The sequence below is a fragment of the Nannobrachium achirus genome (genome assembly GCF_963921795.1).
Source record: "Nannobrachium achirus genome assembly, chromosome: 22".
NCBI classification, from domain to species: domain Eukaryota; kingdom Metazoa; phylum Chordata; class Actinopteri; order Myctophiformes; family Myctophidae; genus Nannobrachium; species Nannobrachium achirus.
The window spans coordinates 50,090,532-50,115,638 of record NC_137829.1 but is presented as its reverse complement, the minus strand read 5'-3'; the positions used below and the strand labels follow the sequence as shown (position 1 = coordinate 50,115,638).

The window sequence follows — 25,107 nt, the reverse complement described above, 5'->3', positions numbered from 1 at the left end:
TTAATTGGTAAAAATGTGTGGGAACCCTGTGAAAAGAAACAGTTTTGAGGACATACAGTACGAGGTTTCCCCCCGACAGAGACGATAAAATAACCAATGTCAGAACGTCTTATGGTAATGGACGGATGGTGTTTAGGCGTGTATCCTTCAGGCTTCAGTGGACTAAATCTTAGCTGTGAAGTATTGGCCCGCGGAAGCAGATCTGAATCACTTTCACACACCTTCACACTGGAATGACGTTGCTAAAACAAGACCTCTGGCCAAAAGTACCATGAGTCAGCACCTGGGCCTTGTGTTGGCTCAGCGGAAGAGGCACTCTGATTATTATATTTGAGGTAAAGAAATACTCCTGTTACAAGTGAATGGCCTGCATTCATACTTGAGAAAAGTACTTTGGCATCGAAATATGTTCACAAGACCAACGTTTAATTTCTCAAACATTTTTGAAAATACTCAATATACATGCTCATGAATTGGGGAGCGTTTCGCTGTTAATACATGTCATCTTTTCGACACCCGACTCTAACCCTCACCCTAACCTTAACCTCCGTGGAGTGAGTCGCTAACCCTCCGGTCGAGATGATGGGCGTTCGCAAAAGCGAGATTTCCCCCATGAATTGTGAGACCTACCGCGAGCGACAACGCGTCGTGCCGCGACGTTGTCCACCCCTCCGTTTTTTGCTCGCGGAGCCTCTATTTGAGCGAGGTTTAGCGGTGACGTCCATAGAGGTAAATGGCCATGTCCCGCCCCCCAAACACTTTATATTATTATTTATTTTGATTGGTTCAGGCTAGGGCGCAACGCAATGCCCGACGCTCCATATGCAGACAGTATTTTTGCGTCGCGTCGCTCGCTTGCGTGCAATGCGAATGAGGTGTTACTCCTCCCACAGGTTTTGGTGGCACGCAATTCACCCTTTGTTAGCCTCCTGGTTGGTCCCTGACTGACCAACCAGCAGGCTCTATCTGCCTTGTCCCGCCCTGGTTCCGCCTTTTTTATGTTGAATTAGCTAAAACATAATTTTTGGAGAAGTAAAAACATTTAAAAACATGCTGATTCACTATGCTGCCACTGAGCAGCTCCAATTGACTGAAACAAAGTTTGAAATTAGAATTGAGCACACAGAATAACAATACGAAGCAACTGAATTAACATGGCAGTGGATGGAATGTCCAACTGAATGTCCCACCAAGACACTAGGGGTGTCTTCTAAAAATCGACGAATCGACGCGTCGTTTTAAGCCCCGGGAATCGACGCCAATTGTTTGAGTCGAAGCGAAAATATATATTTTTTTATATCACCAGTTAGCCTACTACTGCCAGTACTGCGGTGCACTGCTGGACTGGTGTGGTGTCATGGCGAACAGTTATTTATTGTCTCGCACCAGCGTCGGGTTGAAAGTGAGACGGAACGGCCTGAACGGTTCAGACCGCCGCTTCGTTAAAACATTCAGAGCCGGGACAGTGTTCCGTTAAGAGGAGGAAGCACGCTGTCAAAATCCCATATTAAATAACCTGCCACAGCACAAACGCGCGTCCACGAAGTAGTAAACACTCTTCTAAAGTCAAATTAACATACACAAGTGTAGGCTACAAGTTACATTTTCTAATTAAAGTGCTTCTGAATTGTTCCAGTGTTGTAATCCATGATGAATGATTGTGTTTCGCTGTGTTTGCGTCCATGACATGTCCACACTGAGGGCTCTAGCTGGGAGCTGTGCCTCCACGTTTTTATGATCAGTTGTCGGGTCCATATCGAAATGAATCCGTTCTCGACACTGACTCATTACTCTGTCAGTGCTCTGTGTCCCGCGACAGCGGACTGGATCCCATCGTTCATTTAAAAGAGCCGTTCAAGAGAGTGGAATCGTTCGCGAATGTCTCATCTCTACTGCACGCTGCAGACAGTGCAGAGAGACGGGGCAGAGTTGAAACAGCGGAGATGTTTTATTTGTTTTAACAGTGTGTTATAACTCTATGGTTGTACACTGCTATGCAGATAACATTTGTGCTCGCGCACCGATATCACCGAAAACACTGTGTATTCAATTCATCTCTTAATGTATTATTCTATTATGTTGACGTGGTTTAAAGCAACACTTTTTTTTTCTTTTTTTTTTTTTACACAAAGTAGACTATAAAACGATTCGTCGACGCGTCGGATTAACCCCCGCGACTCGAATCGACTTCATAAATCCTGTGTCGAAGACAGCCCTACAAGACACAGCAACCAATGGGTGTGGAGAGGGGCAGGACAATGGGACTTGACAAAGGGTGAATTGGGCCATACAGCCACAAAGCCCCTGGTTTTCCCAGGTTTGATTCCAGGCCAGGGCAGCAATGTCGATGCGTGTCCCTGAGCAAGACTCTTAACCCCTAATTGCTCACACGCTCCTTGTGGGCAGCGAATCAGCTGGGTTGGGCTGATAGTACTGAGGAAGTAGGTAACTATTATTATCAATCAATCAGTTGTGTAACTATGTATTTAAAGTGGTTAATTAGCTTAAAGGGGAGCTCCGGTCGTTTTCAAGGGCTTTTGTAACCCCATATTATCATATTCTAACTTGGAAAACAAAAAATAAATTTATTTTTGTGGTACATTTCCATTTTTTGGGAAACGCGAAGCTATGACCTCACTTCCTACAGCACCAACCTCACTTCCTCCAGCACCCATAATCCTTTGCGCAAGCAGCGCTTGGAGAAGAGAGCCAAAGCTAAGCTAACAGCGTAACCATAATAACATCCTCGCTGCGTTGCTGTTTTAGTTTGTTTGTTGCTGTTGGTTGGAAGTCACGTAGTAAGAAGATGGGATGTTATGACCGCAGTGATGCTGAGCAGTTGTAGAAGTTTTGAAACGTGTGCAACTGTGTCGGTGAAACAACATGGCATTGTTGTTTTACCGTGGTGTTATGATTGAATGAAGCCGAGCGACGGAGCGAGCCCCGGGTGCTGCTGCTGCCTGCAGAACGATGGGACATGAATCTGCGGTTGTGTAGTGATTAGTAAACATTTCACAACAGATGACTTCCACCGAGATGTAATGGCAGGATTGATGGACACAATGCAAAGCTAAATGTCCCTTGTAAAGCAGAACATAGGTATGTACTGTATGTTTGGAATTAAAATGCCACTCTACGAAACATAATGTATAATGTACAAGCAAAGGTTGCAACTTGATTCATGTTTGTAACACTTATTTTGTTCCCATCTAATGGGTGGAGAGCCTTCATATCAAGGTGTATTCTTTCAAGAGGTAGGACTACTTTTAGGCTATTGTTATTGCTAGCGATGCTAATCTCTGTAATGTAATGTGCGGGGCACCCAAAAGTGGTGAGATAAAAGTCAACAGAGGGGACTGTATTATAATGTATATGAATCGACAAACAACCCCTCCCCCAGTGGCTGCACAGTAATTATGATGTAACGTGAGCTATTATAAAAGATGATGATGATGATGATACTACACTCTGATTCCTAGTGTAGGCAACCAAACGTTGGGTACTTACAACTGTGAAGTGTGAATCACTAGAATATATTTTATTCAGACAAACTCATAAACAAACTGAATCCACATAACTCCATTAAAACACATAGCAGTACTGTAACACTCCCCTTCCCTCATTGACCATACATGAAGCTAGATCGCATTGTTTTTAAAAAAAAATGTTTTTTACTGATGTGCGTGGTCTAAATGTTATTGTTTTCTAGATTGATATTGCTATGCATTTGTTATATTGTTGTTGATGTACTGACATTATCCTATTATATTGATATACTGTATTACCTGCTTATTGTACATCGCTTTGGATTAAAATCTGCTAAATGCCTAAATTGTAATCATCCAGCACTTTTGCCAGTTACTTTTTATTCTTTTGTACTACACTGTTTTATAAAGTAGGGTTTAAACTTACAAACAAAAAACTGTTTAAATATGGAGATAAGAGGTTTGTGCCCGAGAGCAACCCCCCAACATTACATGAAATATGTAACATGGTAAAATGCAGTGTTACTGTTGTTAGCTTATAGATCTGTTCTTTTTTTTAGCAAACTGGTTTAGGATTCTCATTATTGCATGGTGTGATTACTAGAAATGGGGTAAAAGCTATGGCAACATTTTGAAATGTCATTGTAAAAAATCTGTTTACCCTGAAACTTTTTTCCTCCTCTTTGTCTATAATTGCATAAGGTGCTGACACATCACATAATCCACCGTCCAAGATGATGTCCATAGCAGTCCTGCGGGAAGACAGCGGTACAACTGTCTACATCGCCCTTTGAATGAAGAGATCAGGCATTGACACTAAGGCTCACCTGCCCCCGGCAGGTAAATAAAACGTCAGGGCAGGTGAAGTTGGCTTTCAGGTTGCCCGACAGGGCAAGTGCGCTCATTTGAGAGGGGACACAAATGTCTATAAACACAACACGAGATATCTGTCTAAACACCTGAACATGGCCAGTGCGCTGTGTCTTCTGGTCTGTGGAATGTAAAATAAGAGCACTATTTACCTATAATGTGCTGTTTTTACTGTTGCTACATTAAAAAATATAAAATAACAAGTGTGAAACCATAGACATATTCAATCATAGCTAAAGTATTTGGTATTTGGATTCGGAGGTATTGAGGTATGACATTTTATCGCACAGCCCCAGAAAGTAAAGAAATAAGTGTTAAATTGCGGTAATTAAAATCGTACCTATCATTTTATAATGGACGATTTACTTTTCGGGCAAGTGGGCATTACCTTCGGGCAAGTAGAACATGACCTGTACTTGCCCGATGGGCAAGTGCCTCTGAGACCTTAGTGTCAACCCCTGGAGATGCCGTAGAAGAAGCAGCTTACTAGGAACTCCCAGGAATATTATTTACTCTCTCGATTCATACAGCAATGTGATCTAATTTTTCAATATTAGACTACTCTAAAGCCTCTTTCAACTCTAATGTTGCCTTGCCTGCTCTGTACACTAAGTCATGAGCTTGTTATTTTAATAAGTCAAATTGGGAAATAAAATAAAAGTGTGAGAATAATTTTCCAATTCCTAGGGAGAAAAATAATCATTTACAAGAATCGTGCAGCCCTTCTGCAGATATAAGTGTCTGCTAAATTTCTAAATTAGATCAGCTAACACAGGGAACATGTCAGAACCCTAAAACATCCGGGACAACCATGTCCTAGCTCTGGTCCAGAGTGTCAGCGATTCTCACTGACACTCTGACAAGCGGCTGACTCAAAGACTAGACCAGGATTTCTATACCCCTACGAGGGCTCAACTTAGGTCAATAAACTAAACTACTTTACTACTCACTTAACCAAAGGTAGTTTTGTGTTGTTGAAAGTCTATTCTCCACGGTGGGAAGCCTCTCAACCCCACCCACTCTGTAAAATACATTATTTTTGTGATGAAATAAAACGCATCCAACTCTGACCGCCGCTTATTTCCAGGTTGTCTGCGGTGGCTTGACGTGGATGCATTTTATTTCATGACAAAAATAATGTATTTTACAGAGTGGGTGGGGTGCTGAGAGGTTTCCCACCGAGGAGAATAGACTTTCAACAACGCAAAACTACCTTTGGTTAGGTGAGTAGCAAAGTAGTTTAGTTTATTTTGACTGAAGTTGAGCCCTCAAACAAGAAATCCTTGTCTAGTCTTTGAGTCACCCGCCTGTCAGAGCATCAGTGAGAATCGCTGACGCTCTGGACCAGAACTACACGTCCCAGACTCTTCTCACTTCTGGCTCCCAAACTGTAGAACGAACTTGCACCTCAGTCTTCCTTTTTCAATTATATTTATTGTATCCTCACCTGTATTACGTGATGTGCATGTTGTTTACATTTATGTTCATACAGGTGCTGTTGAAGCCTTCCACAGTGCTCAAATGCATGCGATTCTGCGCTTCCTGTCCTACATCGCAGTCCTGTCTACATCGCCTTCAGAAGAGATGCGGAAGAAGTGGAACTTACAGTTCCAACCTGGCAGCACACACAATCTTGATGCATACATCGAAATGATCTTGTTTAAAAAATATTAGACTACTAACACTACTCTAACCCCTCTTGCAAATTTAGTTTTGCCTCTGTTGAGAATTGATAGACTGTCATTTGATGGCCGGAGAGTATTGTGAGCTTGTTATTGAAATAAGTCAAATTGGGAAACAAGATGAGAATAGTGTGAGAATAATTGTTCCAATTCGTAGGACTAGGGAGCAAAATAATTATACTTTATCAAGAAGCGTGCCCTTCTGCAGACTAAGTTTCTGCTAAATTATATCAGCTAACAAGGAAGCTGTTCAAACCTTCCCTAATCCATCCAGGACAACGCTCCACAGGTCCTAGCTCTGGTCCATAGCGTTAGTGGAGTTCTCCCTAACGTTATGTTCCTCTACCTTCCGCTCCGGCTTGGCAAAACTGGAAAGCCGTCTCGTCTGGTCCCAAAATAACAAAAACTGTTTCGCCCATCACCAAACCAAAGGTATCAGTGGGGAGTGAAAGTTTACTCTCCTTGGTAGACGCAGTCTGGGCCCCCACCACGCACACTTAATACATTTCAAGGGTGAAATGATGAATATTCCACCGGATGGAGACACTCTTTATGGTTCCAACGTCGTAGAGCTGAATAACACCCAACGAGACTAATGCTCTGTTAAAAAAATAGAAATTATGTCTCCATCTGTTGGAATATTTTTCATTTCGCCCTAGAAATATATTTTAAGCGTGTGGTGGGGGCTCAGATTGCGTTCACTAAGTAGAGTAAGCTTTCAACACCCCACTGATACCTTTGGTTTGGTGAGGGGCGAAACAGTTTTTGTTATATTCTGACCAGACGAGACGGCTTTCCGGTTTTGCCAAGCCGGAGCGAAGTTAGGGAGAACTCCACTAACGCTATGGACCAGAGCTAGTGAGCTACACAGGTCCCAGACTCCACCTTAGCCCTTGCAGGCTTATGCAAAGGTTAAAATGTAATTTAGATAACATGGTATGGAACCTATGCCAGGTTCATTTGTAGACCTGGCATTGTGTGTATACTTTCAATGTAAAAATGTTTTTGATATATTATACTATTTAGACTGACCCTTACCTGTGCTATTTGAAGTGCATGTTGTGTACATTTATATGTTCATACACGTACCTTAATACATGCAGAGATCCTACTCATCCTACACTGGCATGAGAGAACGAGGCATGCTTGCAGTCAACACATTTTGTCCATGTCTTTGTCAGTAGTATCTATGAAGCTACCTTCCTTCTGTAAAGATACATCCATTCCATTCTACCTGTCCTTTGTATGACAGCACAAACTCTTAGAACAATAACTGTTTCAATTTCAGGTGGACTCCACACACCAAAAAGGCATACTACAGGCGAACAAAGAATCACATTGTGAATAAAAACAATATAGGCTATTACATTGTCATGAGCTTTTTTGGTTTAATCCTTGCAAACTGTCATATTTTAGATGTCATTCAAGTCTTTTTTTATGCCTGCCTTTATCACCCATTATTTGCTGGACTAGAGCAGTGGTTCTTAACCTTTTCAAGCCGTGACCCCCAAAGCAACTGAACTGGGGACCCCCACCCTGATAAGCACTTAGACTGTAGGAGTTGAGGTACAGTATTACATCCGCTTGTTTCCGTTCCACAGATAAATATTGTGAAACTAGCCGATCTACAAGCTCAAACTCCCAGACTCAAAGGTTGAGAACCACTGGACTACAGTAATGCTCTGAAACAGAAGTACTTGCCACTGTGTTTGTTAAACTGCACAGGCTACAATCGACAATTTGATTGTACTGTGTTTACTGTGTTACAAATAGCAGGTTCACACAGCACTCAATACAGTAAAAACAGAAAAGAAGGAAAATCAAATGTATTGAATCTATTTTATTATATATTATGACAAGGGAAGGATCCGATATTTTCACATCTCTATGCATTTGTTATGTATAATACAATATAATGATGCCAGGGTAAGAAGACGTCGACTCTCCACTTGCGACGACTCTCCAGGACACTCCAAACGATACTGCAGTGCCTGCAGTGAGAAGAAGAAAAGACTGTAACATGTTGCATTGTCTCTGTCACTCACAAAGGGTTCATCGCCATACCAGCTTAGCAATTAGTCACTTATCTCCCAGACTCCCTCCCCAGTCAGAGTTGTGCAGGATGTAATTTGCTGCAAATTAGGTGACTTCATTTAATTGACCATGTTTAAAATATATATTTGAAATAAAAATCCTGTCTCTCACACTTCTGCTAGTGTGCCCACCCTCCCCTGTGCCAATGTTGGCACTCGTGCCTAAGGTTACCTACCCCTGGTGTACATTTTTGTCATGCACATACAAATATTAAATATTACAAAAATATTACCAGAGACAGATCTGCTAGACCTAAATAGTAGCCTACTAGTGCTCTCTATTTTTTGAGAGCAGTGGTGTAAGCAGTACTTGTAAAATGTTGTACTTTGTACTGTATTTGTACTTTGAATATTTCCAGCTTTCTGTACTTGTACTTTATAGTACTTGTACTCCATTACAATTATTTGAAAATGTCAGTTACTTTGCACATAAATGATTATATTATAAAACCTAATTAATCAACTTTAGCCCTATTTTATACCCACTTACCCAGGCTATCTGAAAATAGATGATCTACAAGCTCACAATGCGTTGATGCGATGTGTTGTGAGTTTGTGGATCTGCCATTTTCAAACATTTTGTACTTTTAAAGTATATTTTGATGCCAGTACTTTTACTTCTTACAGAACGTTTCTATATTGCAGTATTGATAGCCTACTTTTACTCAAGTATCTTTGTCCTTTTTCCATCTCTGTCAGAGTGTACAAATGGAACCAAATGGACACGTAGGAGGTACTAGAAAATAAAAGGTTTGAGAACCACAGTACTAGTGGACTCCTAATGTGAAATACTAGTAAAATCAGTGCCATCATACATATTCTAAAGAAAACGTACAGGCTTTACATTCAGTAATTGGGATTAAAATAAGAACGTGTATGCCAGGACACATTGATGATGACACACATACACAAACAAGTTATACATGAATGAAACATACCATTGTGTTTCGGTTGTCTCCTCCAGTTCAATTTAGGGATCCTAGCAGCAAGAAGTAGTAGTATTCTGCCCAACAAAGGTGGGCAGAATAACTTGGGTGCAGAGAATGGTCATACAACAGTGTGTCTGTATGATGTTAGCGTAGTGGAGTCCCAGCTGGCAGACGCACGTCTTTTCTCTCTGGTTCCCGTCGCTGTTTTTTTTTCTTCTTTTTTTTCCTTCTTCTAATCTAATGTATAGCCTACTCCAGTTCATATAAAAAGTAGTTCTAACGAAGATTCTGCCAGCAAGTCCCTATGTCAGTAGAAAACGTGTCTGAAACAACCATACTGTTTGTTGTTGTTGTGTTAATGCTAGCTAGTGTTGAGGGGGGGCTACGGCAACCGCACCGGGTCAAATCCCATTGTAGTTTCAGTAGCTTACGGACCATCGTCTAGCTACGTCATAGCTTCGGGAACCCAGGCTTTCCATTGGCCAAAATAGTCTATGACGTAGCTAGACGATGGACCCCTAGCGGCCACAGAACAGTAATGTAAGGAAATAGACGCATTTTAGCATGAACATAGCTGACTAAAAGAACACAGACTTGGTTGAAAACCGGCGAACTACTCCTTTAAGTATGCTTGAGCATAATTGAGGAATTACAGTATTGTTGTACACATGCACCATATGTTGTGGCTATTGGCCTCCCTGCAAAGACCTGCAAAGCACACTCAGTGCTGTTGAATAAACCAAACACACCCACATGTTTTATTCTATGTGACTGTATGGACATTTTTCATTTTGACAGTATTCTGTTCATGTCCCCTGTCTCTTATGTGTTTGTGCATACTTAAGCAACAATATGTGCACTGACTCTGCACAAAACCCTGCATATTAATACATATCTTTTATCTACTGTGTATGTATATACACAGTAAACCTATACTGTATACATGGTCAATTAGTGATTTATGCCTTTCACAAACTTTTTCTTTCTTTGTTTTATCTGCACTTATTTCCCCCCTTCTGATTGTCTGTGCCTGTCAAGTACAGGCCTAACCTGACTTTCGCCAGATGGTGGCAGCATTGCGTATATAACGCTCTGCTTTTACCATCTGGGCTTGCTCGGCCAGAGTTGATAACACTCGTAAAGTCCCGGGCCGGACCAATCAGCGGCAGCTATGGGCGGGCTCTGAGCGGCTCTGAGCCAATAGAGTCTGATTGCAGACCACGTGGAAACCCAGGAGGCGGATTCTGGGTGCAACGTCATGCAGACAGGCCAATATGAGTGGTTGGAGTTGGCACTCCCAGACTGTGATAGAAACGGCCACATCCAATCACCTGCTACAGAAATTCAAAAAATGGCCCGCCCCTTACATCGAGTCTGCCCGAGAGAGCCCAGATGTAAGGCAGAGCGTTACGCACTGCTGCAACTATCTGGCGAAAGTCAGGTTAGTACAGGCCAACAAAATTATTAAATTTCCAAAAACAAGAAGACATACTCAATGATATTAAAGAGACACAAAGTACAGTATACTCAAGTAAAAGTACTTCATTACTACCATCCACCGCTGGGAGTTGCTGATGATAATAAAACTGCAGGAATGAATGAAGTGTTTTCCACAGATGAATTTCATTTGAACCAAGTGGGACACTTGAACTCGTCAAACTGCTGACACTGAAATTCATTTCAGTAAAAATGTGTGGTGTAAAGCATTACCCTTAGTTCGTGGCAGGGACGTGCAGAGAATGTTGGAGAGGCAGGGGCTGACATTTATAAAAGGGCCTTTTAAAATAGCAGACCTCAGGGTTTCCGCCACCGTTATACAGACCAGGCTAACCCTAACCGCAGGCATTTGGCGGCCCGCTGAGAGTTTCAATGCGGCCCACAACATGAGTTTATTTATTTTTTAAATCATACTGCCTCTAAGTCTAACGTACTGTAGCTGCTGCTCTCCCTCCCTCCCTCCCCCGCCTGCCTCGATGATTGCTGATGATCCATTAAGTCAGAGACGCTCCCCAGCGTCCATGTCCCGAAATATGGAACTAAAAATTCCATATTTTAGAATTTTTTGTTCGGTTTAGTAACTATTTAGCAAAGAAATTAAATCTGTAAAACGTGTAAAACATCTATTATTATGGAAGTAAACGCTGTGATTATCTAGTAAACACATGGACATTATATTTCAACACATATGGACAAACCCACCTTGACATGAACACAGGGATTACACTATAGAGTAGCTATATGGAATGGAAAGGTAATTAGACCCCTCTTTTTCATTTTCCCTCTTAAAATTGCTAAATACAAAGGCACAAATACTTACTGTAGTTTCCATACAATCAATTATTTGCATTGTTTCCAGAAGGTACAGGAAGACTATAGGCTAATATTTTCTCAAACCTTTTCATGTGAAGGACCCCCAAAATTATATTTATTTGGCCACGGACCCCCATTCAACATATTTAGTTCCAGGGACCCCCCAGAAGCAAAATTTGAGTTACAAACGTCCGCTTTGAAAATACATATTCAAAGATTTGCACACATTTTCACGACTTTTTCAAAAATAGCAGATCTACAAGCTCGCAGCCGCGCTGTGAGCTTGTATATCTGCTATTTTTCAATAGTTAAAGCAGTCAATAATTCTAGGCCTAAATGGGTTAATGGTGTGTGTGTTGCGTGCGTGCGTGTCGAGTGTGTTTTTTGTTTCGAGAATGTAATTCTTAAGTGACTATTAGGCTACTTAGGCCAGGCATAGTTTGTAGAGATGAATGAATGCACATGCCCGGCATGGTCTGTGGCAAATTAGAACAAGGGAAGAAACTACGCAACTTTTTTCAGCTCGAGACCCACAAGAGGTCTCGAGCCTCCCTTTGTCAAGAACAAAGGGAGGTTCAGGCTGGTTCGGAGCATCAAAGCAGCAGCACACGCACAGTGCAGCTAAAAGAATGAAGGCACTGGAGCAACTCGGACAGTTAGGAGCCTAGTTTTTATCATTAGGGCGCAAGTAAAGGAAGACATCTTTTCAATGTCAATACATCGTCTGCAGGTCGTGGCAAGCAAAGGCTGCAGTGAGATTTAACCCATTCAGGCCTAGGATTATTGACTGCTTTAACTATTGAAAAATAGCAGATATACAAGCTCACAGCGCGGCACCGAGTGCCGCGCTGTGAGCTTGTAGATCTGCTATTTTTGAAAAATCATGAGTTTTTTTTGCAAGTCTTTGAATATATCTACTTAAAAGCGAACATTTGTAACTCAAATATTTACTTCTGGGTGGTCCCTGGGACAACATGTTTTGAGATGGGGGTCCGTGGCCAAATACCTGTAATTTTGGGGGTCCTTGACATGAAAAGGTTTGAGAACAGCATGATTTAGGGGAAGGATTTAGAAGTCGGGTCAAAGATCGGGTCAAAGATAATCAAAGACTTGCACTCATTTTCACGATTTTTCAAAAATAGCAGATCTACAAGCTCGCAGCGCGGCACTTGTAGATGGAACTCAAATGTGTGACCACCGCTCAAAAATAGCAGATCTACAAGCTCGCAGCGCGGCACTCGGTGCCGCGCTGTGAGCTTGTATATCTGCTATTTTTGAGCGGTGGTCACACCGTCTCCATAGCGTGGCCGTGTGTGTATCCGTCTATGTGGGTGGGTGGGTGGGTCCGTATGTAGCCTAAGTACCCCTGGTGACCAGAGAGGTGCTGTTGAGTCTAGTCTGCCCTGAGCATCAACTGCAATACCAGTGGTGGCCTGAGTGACATGGATGGATGGATGGCTCTCTCTCTCACACGCAAGCAAGCACCCCCCCCCCCCCCCCCCCCATATTATATATATATATATATATATATATATATATATATATATTTTATATTATAATTATTATTATTATTATATATTTGTTTTGCTGTTGCGCAGCCTCCACGACCACCGTTCAGTTCACACGGGTGTGATTTTTCTAAAGTTAAAGCATAAAATAGTGGTTAAAATCTAACGCGACTCGGGCGCGTTCCGGGTATTTGAGATTTAAAAGGAGGTGAGAGGCAGAGGCAGGCCCTTCAGTGAGCCAATATCCATGAACCATCAATAATGAGGAGTAAATCATGGCTGAGGGGTAAGTGGCCCGTAGAGTCATGTTATTCTCCATAGAGAAATTACTTCTGCGACGCCGGGGATGAACGAGGGACATCAGGACGTCGGAGATCAACTGCTATATATTAGGCCAGGGGTCTTCAACGTTTTCAGGTCAAGAACCCCTTAGTTGAGAGAGAGATGAAGCAGGGACCCCCACAACCTTTTCATAGATTCCATATAGTTTCATCGTTTGACAGCACAATCATCAGTGTATTTTGGATTCTTGAACCTGTCAATACTTGATAAACTTGGCCTTTCACTCTGTACTTAGTCTGCTCTTTTTCCCCCTCTACACCAAAGCTCTTTGCCGAAAATAGCCGATCTACAAGCTCACAACGCCTCGCAGCGCGAGGCATTGTGAGCTTGTAGATCTGCTATTTTTGGCTAAACATCTCAGAATATGGACACTAGGGTTCAAGTGGTTAATATAAAAAAATTAGAAAAAAAAGGTTTCTATCTCACAAAGATTTGGAGGACCCCCTGTAGTAACTCTGAGGACCCCCTAGGGGTCCCAGACCCCCTGTTGAAGACCCCTATAGCCTAAGATATACATGGGTATTATGTCCCTGAACTTCACATGAAAACTGCTAGCCTAGCCGCTAGCATAGTGTTGGCAGAGGAGCGTGTTTCAGCAGCTGATTTCTTTGTCTGGTGAGACCGTGTGGTAGTGCTCATTATTCGCACGGGTAGAAAGCTATTTCAACCAATCAAATTGCTTCGTCGGAACTACCTGTTGTATACATGTCGTTTAACCAGTTGAACCGCAGCATCCCTATTCCGGGGGAACGTTCACCAAAAATAGCCGATCGACAAGCTCACAACATGAAGCGTTGTGACACATTGTGAGCTTGTAGATCTGCTATTTTTGGTAAGGACATTTTGTGGTTCATTTAGACCAGGGCTACTCAACTTAAGATGGCTCAGGGGCCACTCAGCAAAATACCAAAAGTCAAAGGGCCGCAAACTAAAAATGACGGCCCTATTTTGGACGTTTACAATGATTTTGTAACACACTTCATGACAAGTCTAATTATTAAGGAAACGCACAGAAAACAGCCACATTTGACATTTCCATCTATATAAGCCAGGCCAAACCTCATTGAACCAAAATATTGTCATGGATGGAATGATGATATGATCAAATTGTTTCAAATTAGGCTTTATTCACAAAATGTGAAGTGAAAATGAACAGATCTGGTTCAATCTTTTTGTAACCGCCCCTTGGAAATAAATAACACTGAGAAGGACCAGACTAATAATATCCACAGCAGTGGCTGGGTATGCAAGGCTAGTGAACTTATTTGGCAATATAAAGGTATGTTTTCTCATGCCAATAAAGCTCATTTGAATTGAATTGAACAGATAGTAGCAGTCAGAGTGCAACAATTCAAATCAATGACCCAAATGATATCCTAGACAAGCAATTAAGTCTTTCTTCTTTGTAACAAATAAAATGGTAAAACCCCTTGGGGAGAGCACGAGAGCAAGTTCTCTGATCACCACTCTGAGAAGCACTCCTGCAGGGAATACCTTGATAGACAGAGAGCACAGTTAATCAGGGTGTGGTGGTCAGTTTGAATCACGGTCTGACACAGCAACGTAATTAGTTTTACAAGTATTGCGTTGTTTTGAACGATGACTAGCAGAACATAGTAGCACATTCCGGGGCTTTCGCAGCACAGACCGCAGCAGTCACACATTATAATTATAGCTGTGCATGTGACAGTTGTATTTAATTAGTCATTTCCATTCCTCTGCATGTTGGACGCTCATCCACAGGCCACAGGCTTTCACAGACCGAAGGAGATGCATAGAGGAGTCTATATGGAACCTACCTGTAATTGTAGAAAGAAATGATAAATGGTACATGTCCTGCAAAAAAAAGAGATGAAATGAATTAACTCCCATATCTGCAAGAAAAGGCTATAAAAAGAGATCATTTAAAACGGGTCTTGTGCAGGTGTTAAGACATCTTGACACTGCGGGAACAAAGCTCTGAAACGTGAACGTTCTCAAAGCGCTCTCGTCCATATAGGCTCCCTTAATTGCTTGTCCAAACTCAAAAGGAAGAAAGAAATAAAACATATCAAATGGCCGTTTTCAAGTGCTAATCAATAATGCATAATCAACCTTTCAACTCCTTTCACCGCGAGACGCTGTCCTTGATAAGGAGAAGAGAATGTCACCCATTCAAGCCATTGTGCTAAAAAAAAAGGTTTCGCAGGGTTTCGCCCTCATCGTAATTCTCTGTGAGCGGTGTCACCCAGTCTTTTGATGTCCGGCACAAGGTACTCTTTTTTTTTTTTTTTTTTTTCTGGGGAGGGGAAATAAAGAAAAGGAGGGGGGAAAAAAAGATTGTCAGTCTCAGGTAGAAACCTTGTATCTCCATTTATATTTAAACTTTGATGTTTGTTTTTGTGGAGGGGCCTTAATTATTTAGCTATTGAAAAATAGCAGATATACAAGCTCACAGCGCGGTGCAAGCTTGCGTATCTGCTATTTTTGTCGTGAAAATAATGTGTGCACATCTTTGCTTATATGTACTTTTTTAAGCAAACATTTGTAACTCAAATTTTGCTTCTGGGGGGGGTCCCTGGAACTAAATATTTTGAGATGGGGGTCCGTGGCTAAATACATATAATTTTGGGGGTCCTTCAGATGAAAAGGTTTGAGCACCACTGACATAGAAACATAGTTTTTTCTTTCAAAAAACCTTAGAAGGATTTGAAATATTCAAAGATCTACAAGCTAGCAGCGCGGCACTCGGTTCCGCGCTGTGAGCTTGTTACACCACTGCCTTTCTGTACATGTGCGCGCGTCCGTGCGTGTGTCCGTGCGTGCATGTGTGTGTGTGTGTGTGTGGGTGTGTGGCCTGCAGACAGTATGGGTGTTTTTCGTGTTCGTCTGGCATCCAAAAGGAGCAGAATGCCTAACTGGATGTGCAGCTAGCCAGAGCTACGAGGCTCTCTCCTTACCTCTCACTGACCTCGCCAATAAAAAAAAGTCCAGTCAGATGGTTTTCTCCCCTCCGTCCACTGCATTCGTCATCCCCCGGCCCGGCTCCCTCCGCCTCCATTAAGGCCCGATTTATGCTTCGCTGTTGCGTGACGGACGGGACGGCTCGGCCTTCCATCCGTTCGGATCGAAAATAGCAGATGTATAAACTCCCAACGCGTCGAGGATGTGACACGTTGCGAGCTTGTAGATAGAGTTCTCAACGGGCCTGAAAATTAAGGCCCGGCCCTAACTGGGCCGCCCCCTAACTGGGTCGGCCCGAGGCCCTACCCGGCCAGACTCGTTAGAATACATTTTAGGCCCTACCCTACCCTAAATGTCGGGTTGGGTTCGGGTATGGTCGGGTTCTCATTACTCTATCACAGGGTAATAGTAATAAAAATAATAAAACTGTATATTTTATTTTTTCATTGAGCCCTTAAAGGGATATTCCACTTTCAACAGGGAGCAGTCGTAGGGCTTCTCTCCACATACAAACCCATTGTAACTTCAAACTCCATTTTAACCATGATAGATTCATTAAAAACACACATTATTTTTTCTGGAGACTCATTTTACCTTCCTAATACGTGAGCAGGCCGTGTTTTTTCGATAACTTTTTTCATTTATTTTTAATAATTATTTGGAAAAATGGAAAAAATGAAATTCAAAAAAATAATTATTAAAAAGAAATGAAAAATGTTATCGAAAAAACACGGCCTGCTCACATATTAGGAGGGTAGTATGAGTCACCAGAAAAAATAATGTGTGTTTTTAATTAATCTATCATGGTTAAAATGAAGTTTGGAGTTACAATGGGTGTGTTTGGGGAGAGGCCCTGGGCCTGGAGGGCCTGGTAACATTTACATCAAATATCTAAATATTCAATAAAGCTAATTAAAAACTGTTCAGGGTGTTCATAAAAGCCTGATTAGATGATAAAATTACCAAAAGTTTTTTTGAAAGTGAAATACCCCTTTAAGGCCCTACCCGGCCCGACTAATTAGCATACATTTTAGACCAGGGGTCGGCAACCCAAAATGTTGAAAGAGCCATATTGGACCAAAAAAAAACCAAAACAAATCTGTCTGGAGCCGCAACAAATTATAAAAGCTTTATATATCGTCGTTGTCGGGTAGAAACCTTGTATGTCCAAAACTTCGTTTTGTATTTATCATTTAAAAAATGAACTAAACTAGTGAAAACAGCCGATCAACAAGCACACAACGCCTCGCACCGCGAGGCGTTGTGCTTGTAGATCGGCTGTTTTCACTACTTATGTACGTCAGTCTTGTATGATGAAGCAGGGCTTTGCTTTGCGTAAAAAAAACATACAAATTTGAAACTTGGAGATACAAGGTTTCTGCCCGACAGTGACGATAAAAAAATCGTTAAAACAAAAAAATACATTTTTCCCCCCATCTTTTTCCATTTTCGTACATTTTTGAAAAAGCTCCAGGGAGCCACTAGGGTGGCGCTAAAGAGCCGCATGCGGCTCTAGAGCCACGGGTTGCTGACCCCCGTTTTAGACCCTACCCTTACTACCCTAAATGTCGGGTCGGGTTCGGGTTCAGGCAGAATTTGAGAACTCTACTTGTAGATAGGCGATTCTCGGTTCTGCTACACCGTCGTACTTGCCTGTACGACAAGAGCATAAACAAAGGCGTTTTACACCGAAGGAAGTGCAGCCAAGCCCCAGAGGTGATCAATATAGAGTCTATTACCGCTGCGAGATTGAGGTGGCTTTGGAGCATCGTTCGTTCCCGCGCCGGTCAATGGCGGGCGTCCGTGGGGGTCTTAATTGATGAAGGAACCCCCCTGACTCATTTGGTTTGTTCGGGCAAATAACTTGAAGGTGTTGAATTTTTAATTGACCATGGATCTTCGGAGGGACTGAATCCATCTGCCGTCGGTCGTTGGCCTTCGGTGGGGGGCCTGTCTGATGCATGGTCGGATAAACCGATGGCATTCAGCAGCGGACGCCTTATTTACGTTCCACTGCGTCCACGGACCTGGAAGCAGGGGGAAAGCAGGGGCGTTAATTGGGTATGGCAGGGGACTCACTCGCTAGCTTTCGCCGTGGACTGAAGACTCACCTTTTCAAGACTCCACCAAAACCCTTAGCACTACTGGAAAATCAATGTCCATACGTGAAGCTAGTTTAGCGTTTGTTTTTTAGGTTTTTTAGAAACCTTTCTTTTCTTTACGGATTATATTGTTTTTCTAGATAGATATTCATTTGCATTTGTTATATTGCTGTTGATGTACTGACATTTAACCTTGTTTATTATTGTGATATTTTATCTGCTTATTGTAAGTCGCTTTGGATTAAAAGCGTCTGCTAAATGCCTAAACTGTAAACTGTAAACTGTATGCAGATGGCAGCTGCCATACCCTGGGTCCAGGGGGTAAAATAAAAGTTACTTCTAAATATAAATCCATGAATGTCTCTTTGTCTATCTGTTCTGGTTATTATGTTGGTAAATTACAGTAAAATAACTACAAATGCAAGATTTAACAAAATGGTCATTTTAACAAGGTATTATAATTATATTCTCCACACTTGTATTCTCCCCATCTTGACAAGATGGTATATTCCCAGGTTCCGTAGGTCAGCTGCACAGGTGCAATGCATTATTGTTAATTGTGGCACGTTTACTAACATGCCAAGTTTAGCTGCACTTGAACAACCGTTCCAGGCTGCCATATTATACAGTCCAAGAAACTGTAGGAAAAAAATAAAATGTACTTCTTAAAATAAATGTGTCATGCCAGTTGCTAAGGTATGGCAACATGACTGGTGTCTTCGCGCATGTGCAAGACACCAGTCATGTTGCCATACCTTAGCTTTTTCTGAACTGACGCCACTGGCGGGGGAAGGAAAACAAGCTGCCTAGAAGCTCCACTGCACGGTCCACTAATTGATTCAGTTAGAATATGTATGGTGGACGGTATGATTGCGTTATGCCAGGCTGTCCTTACAGTATTGCGTTACATGAAATCACTTGTGTTATGTAGTCTATTGCTGTTGGGCTTTCATTACGAATGTACAGTATGTGATTAGTACAACCAAACAATGCAATAAAACGAATAACACGGACATTTAGCTGGAAGATCTTTTAATTTCACAGAGCTCTCATTGCGGGTTCCGTTTTGTTGTGTATTTTAACCAATTGTGGTGTACAGTATAAGTACATTTACTTGAGTATACTGTGCAGTAAGCGTGAGAGTTTGTAGTTCTGCTATTTTCATCACTATTTTCTGGAAAATGTGTATACATATATATATACCGTAAATCACCAATTAGTAGCCCGGGCGTTTATTTCGCAAAATGGGGTCGGACCCCGGGCGCTTAAAAGGGACCAGGCGGCTATTGGTAACAGGCTTTTATTTATTTTGGCACTGGCCAGCACTGGGCCATTATTTGGTACATTTTTCTTTCTCAAACTATATAATAGTATTAATAATCAAAATGTTATAATAAATGTTATAATTATGATTATTTGTATTATTTTAATTGTTACCAACACCCAGAAAATAGCACATTTCGATCTATTAGACCAAACCTCATTTAAAAAATATCAAGAGTGTATGAAAGCCTTTTAAAAAAATATATATAGGTCTACTATACTATGGGAAACTTTCTCCAAAAGAATCAATTACCGCATGCCAGCAAAGACGGATCTAGAAGTCAACGAGTCAACGACCCAATTAGCGCAGAAGTCCTGCAGCTGCGGTGCTCTGACTGGACTCGCTGACATGACCACTGAACAGCTCCACTATCCTGACATTAAACCATTTTGGTATTGCATTATGATTAAGCCTTCTGCATTCCCCTTGAACCTCAAAATAATGGATTACTTCTTCAAAATGTGGACTGGATAACAAGAGGCAGCAACAGGTAATGACTTATTCTGATCCAGCTGTTCTTTATTGGCCAGTCTTTCTCCATCACAACGTTTTGCCATTAAAGTAGGCCTACTCACGCAAACTTTGCATTGTAGCAACGTTTTAGACAGTAATGAATGGTGGTCAGTGCGCAGAGAGCAGCAGACTCCTTTTTTCCCCTCTCTTTTTTTGGTGTCCTTTGGCAATCTGTTCCCCGACGCACAGACAGTGCGTCCTGCGCGTAATGGTAGCGCAGCACTGGGCTGGGCTGGGCACCATATACATTTGGCTTAGAAGTGTCTGTCCACAGGGCTGTGAGCTTGTAGATTTGCTGTTTTCAGCGCACTACCATCATGCAATTATGACCCGTAGCGACGCACAGCGAGTGTGGTGCGTTGCAACGTGCTGTCACAGCACAGCTGTGAGCTTGTAGATTTGCTGTTTTCAGCGCACCACTGCCATGCAACATAAATGACCAGTTAAGTTGAATAAATAGCAAATAATACCAAACAACCAAACAAATAATAGCCCGGGCTATTACATAAAACATAATAAGGATAATATTAATTGCAAATAACGGCCCAGGCGCTTATACAAACCGTGCGCTTATTTGAAACAGGCGTTTATTGCGCAAAATGGGGTCAGACCCCGGGCGGATATATGGGACCCGGCGGCAGTTTGCCACCGGGCGATTAATTGGGGATTTACGGTATATATATATAAATGTACTTTTAATCGTCAAGTATTTTTGTGCTATACATAAATACGAAGTAGGCTATTTGTTTATTTTTAGCAAATACTACTGCACTTTAACTCAAGTAAAGATTTGACTTGAGCGGCTTTCACTACAGTATGTAGTTGAGTAATATTTCACCAGGAAGAGTATATATGTTACAGTTTGTTTGAGGTACCAGTAAGATTGGGGTTGGAGCGCTTGTTTTAGTTCACCTTATGGGCAGGCCCTGGAAGAAGCCCATGTCTCAGTGGTAGAGCATTTGACTGCATTCGTCCCACGTCTCATAGTTCCTACATTGTTCCCATTAGTCCCATGCTGGTGAATGCTAACCTGGTGAATGTTACTATGCCTAAACCTAACCCTAACCTCAGTAAAACAATGCCTAAACCTAACCCTAATCCTAACCTTGGTAAAACTATGCCTAAACCTAACCCTAATCCTAACCCTAACCTCAGTAAAACTATGCCTAACCCTAACCCTAATCCTAACCCTAACCTCAGTAAAACTATGCCTAAACCTAACCCCTAATCCTAACCTCAGTCAAATTATTCCTCGTTCCCCGAAGGAGGCACCGCTTGCGCCACCTTGTGCCCAAAAACGAGCGCTCCTGGTCTCAATCTTACTGAATCTAAAAAAAAAACTGACATATATACAGTACTTTGACTTGAGTACACTGGAGTCGAGTACTTTCGTCCACCACCACCACCACTGGTGTCTTTATCTCTGGGTTGGTTGACGTGATGGCACAGGACAGATGATGGACGCGTAGGATGACGCGGGGACAGCTCTTATAGTCTTGTCTCTCTCCCTCACGACACTCGGCCTCTGAAAGTTATTGTCCCAGGTGCTGTGCCGTGTTTTCCCCCTCATTGAGCAGAGTAAATAATAGATCTCCCTCTCTCTCTCTCTCTGATGTTTGCCTATGTGCCGCTGTAGCGTAAAATCAGAGGCAGCGGCAGTAAAAGAAGAAGCTCCGCCGTCGAGCCCCGTGGGACAGTTTTGCTTGTCTTAGCCTCCACTGTTAAGCCTCCCCCACCGAGGTAACCGTGGTGTTCAGGTGCACTCCCTGCTTTGTTTTGCTGTCGGCAGGTGCGTCGCACCAAATGCTGGGCCCTGGGTACAAGGATTCACTCACATGTTGTGCTTTAGCTATTGAAAAATAGCAGATTATACAAGCTCACCGCGAGCTTGTAGATTTGCTATTTTTGAAAAGCAAGTCTTTGGATATTTCAAATCCTTCTAAAGTTTTTCAAACCTATGTTTCTATGTCAGTGTTGCTCAAACTTTTTCATGTGAAGGACCCTAAAGATGATATGTATTTGCCCCCAGAAGCAAAATCTGAGTTACAAATGTTCCCTTAAAAAATCCATATATTCAAAGATTTGCACACATTTTCACGACTTTTCAAAAATAGCAGATCTACAAGCTCGCAGCGCAGCACTCGGTGCCGCGCTGTGAGCTTGTAGATCTGCTATTTTTCAATAGTTAAAGTATAAAATAATGAAGGCCCCTCCACCTTGGGCCCTTGTAGCTCAATCCCACAGGGCGATCTAGAGCAAGCCTTTTCCACGAGACGTTTTTTGACTCCTACCCAAGTCTGCCTTGGCTCTAGGGACAGTCACAAAGTCCTCCTCCTGCTTCCAGAGAAGGCCTGGGGAAATGGCTTTGCCAAACAAAGATTAGACCATTCTGACTCCCTCCCTCCCTTCCACCACCCCACCCAGGGGCGTCATTTGGACCTTCAGAGTGTTGCCATGGCAACACCCTAGCGCAGGGTTCCCCAATAGGCGGCCCGCGGGCCATTTGCGGCCCGCGGGGGGGGGGCTACTGTCTGGCCCACACCAACCCCAGTAATAATGGGTGGTATAAGAGCAGCAACAACACTAGTATATCGTCGTTGTCGGGTGGAAACCTCGTATGTCCAAAACCGTTTGTTTTGTATCTATCGTCTAAAAAATGTACCAAACTAGTGAAAACAGCCGATCTACACGCCTCGCATCGCGAGGCGTTGTGTGCTTGTAGATCTGCTGTTTTCACTAGTTTTGTCACTTTTTTGCAATGGTCTTGTATGATTGATGAAGCAGGGCTTTGCTTTACCAAAAAAAATACTCATTTGAAACTTGGAGATACAAGGTTTCTGCCCGACAGTGACGATATCTGAACTGTCGCTGGAGTAGTGGGAACCCACCGTCGCCCCCTGCAATGTTGTGGCCCTCGGCTTGGTACCCTAGACATAATTCGGCCCTTGGGGAAAACTAATTGGGGAACCCTGCCCTAGCGTTTTCATAAAAAACTAAATTATTTCAATTACGCATTTTTTCACCACCACAGAACATTTGCAGACAGTAGGCTACAAGGATGAATTGCCCTCAGTAGGGCCGTGCACGCACATGTCCATTGTCCACTCAACGAGACTGTTCATTTCCATCTTACTTGTCAATGTCAAGTAGGGTCCTCTGTTTCTCTCTTTCTGTCTCTCACAAACACGCACGCACACACACACACACACACACACACACACACACACACACACACACACACACACACACACACACACACACACACACACACACACACACACACACACACACACACAGCTCGTTAAATAAACACCCGAAAACCGTAATAAAATCCCCTCAAACCCGGATAAAACCTGTAAATTGTCGCAGGCTGCCACACCCTAGACATATTGCTGAAATTACACCTCTGAACGTTTGCCATTCTGCACAAGGAATATACTTTTTGAGCGGTGGTCACAACGCTCCTATACGTGGCCATGTGTGTGGGTCTGTCTGTCTGTCTGTCTGTCTGTCTGTCTGTCTGTCTCCGTGTCTCCGTGTCTGTCTGTCTGTCTGTCTGTAGCCTGCAGTAACCTTTTCTGACCACACATGTTAAGGGAGGGGCGCTGTTGCACACACACACACACACACACACACACACACACACACACACACACACACACACACACACACACACACACACACACCACCGCTCAGTTCACACAAGTGTGATTTTTTAAGTACATTTCGATGCAGATTATTTTATCTGTTTCTAATACAGGACTCCTTGTAACTGAGTATTATCTACATTGCAGTATTTGCTGAAGTCAAACATGGGAATTGTTCCCACACTGTACTCAATATCAGGGACGTGCTGGCCATTGGGAAAAGCGGGACAACTCCCGAACGGCCGGTTAATTCCCGGCCGGTCCAGGCCGGCCATTAGGAAAAAAAATAAAATGTCTTTGTTCCATTTTGGGAGCTGGGCGGCCAACAAAGTAAATCGTCACTGTCGGGCAGAAACCTCGTATCTCCAAGTTTCGAATTTGTACATTTTTTCGCAAAGCAAAGCCCTGCTTCATCATACAAGGCCGTCGCACAAAAGTAGTGAAAACAGCAGATCTACAAGCACACAATGCCTCGCGGTGCGAGGCGTTGTGTGCTTGTAGATCGTCTGTTTTCACTAGTTTAAATCATTTTCAAAATGATAAATGCAAAACAAACGGTTTTTGGACATACAAGGTTTCCACCCGACACCGACGAAATATAACTCATGTAATTTGGCCCACTGGCTTGTCACTTTGTCACAAATCTTTGAGTAGCAGCAGCGCTATAGAGAGAGATCTCTCTCTATAGCGCGCAATGAGGGCCTCTCCAACTCTTTTTCCCGGGCTGAATCAGGGGCCCAGCACGTCCCTGCTCAATATGGAGGATTTCCCTTTGCCCTGCTGTTTGCTGCCCCAGTGATCAGCCTGTCCCCCGGGTGCCTCTCGTTGCCGTGTGCATCGGAGCATCGGTGCCAAAGCGCTACATGACTGTGAGTCATGCAGGGGCGTCACACCACATTCTGGGCCCTGGGTACAAGGATTCACTGCGGGCCCCCCATGGATGTTCTTCATAGGGGGGAGGAGGTTTAACCCATCTAGACTGGGAACGTATTATTACGCATTATTTTGTGCTTTAACTATTGAAAAATAGCAGATATACAAGCTCGGTGCCGCGCTGCAAGCTTGTAGATCTGCTATTTTTGAAAAGTCGTGAACATTTGTGCAAGTCTTTGAATTATTTTTGACTCGATTCTATGAATGTCTCCTAAACCTTCTAAGGTTTTTTTATTTTTAAAAAAAACCCATGTTTCCATGTCAGTGGTGCTCAAACTTTTTCACGTGAAGGACCCCCAAAATGATCAGTATTCGCCCACTACCCCCATCTCAAAATATTTAGTTCCAGGGACCCGCCATGAAACAAAATTTGAGTTACAAATGTTCGCTTAAAAAATACATATATTCAAAGAGTTGCACACATTT

The 25,107-nt window shown here is 42.7% G+C and overlaps 1 protein-coding gene and 1 long non-coding RNA gene across 2 annotated transcripts in view; both read left to right on the top strand.

Annotated features, from left to right (window-relative positions):
• Nucleotides 1–25,107, top strand: part of LOC308308240 (contactin-associated protein-like 5) — a gene marked incomplete at both ends in the record, with an annotated part of 253,821 nt that overhangs the window by 117,882 nt on the left and 110,832 nt on the right. The gene's annotated exons all lie outside the window — the stretch shown is intronic.
• LOC308308243 lies at nt 2,673–7,392 on the top strand. The gene is made up of 3 exons (XR_013963263.1): nt 2,673–3,099; nt 4,188–4,325; nt 5,848–7,392. It is a non-coding gene; the product is annotated as an uncharacterized lncRNA (long non-coding RNA).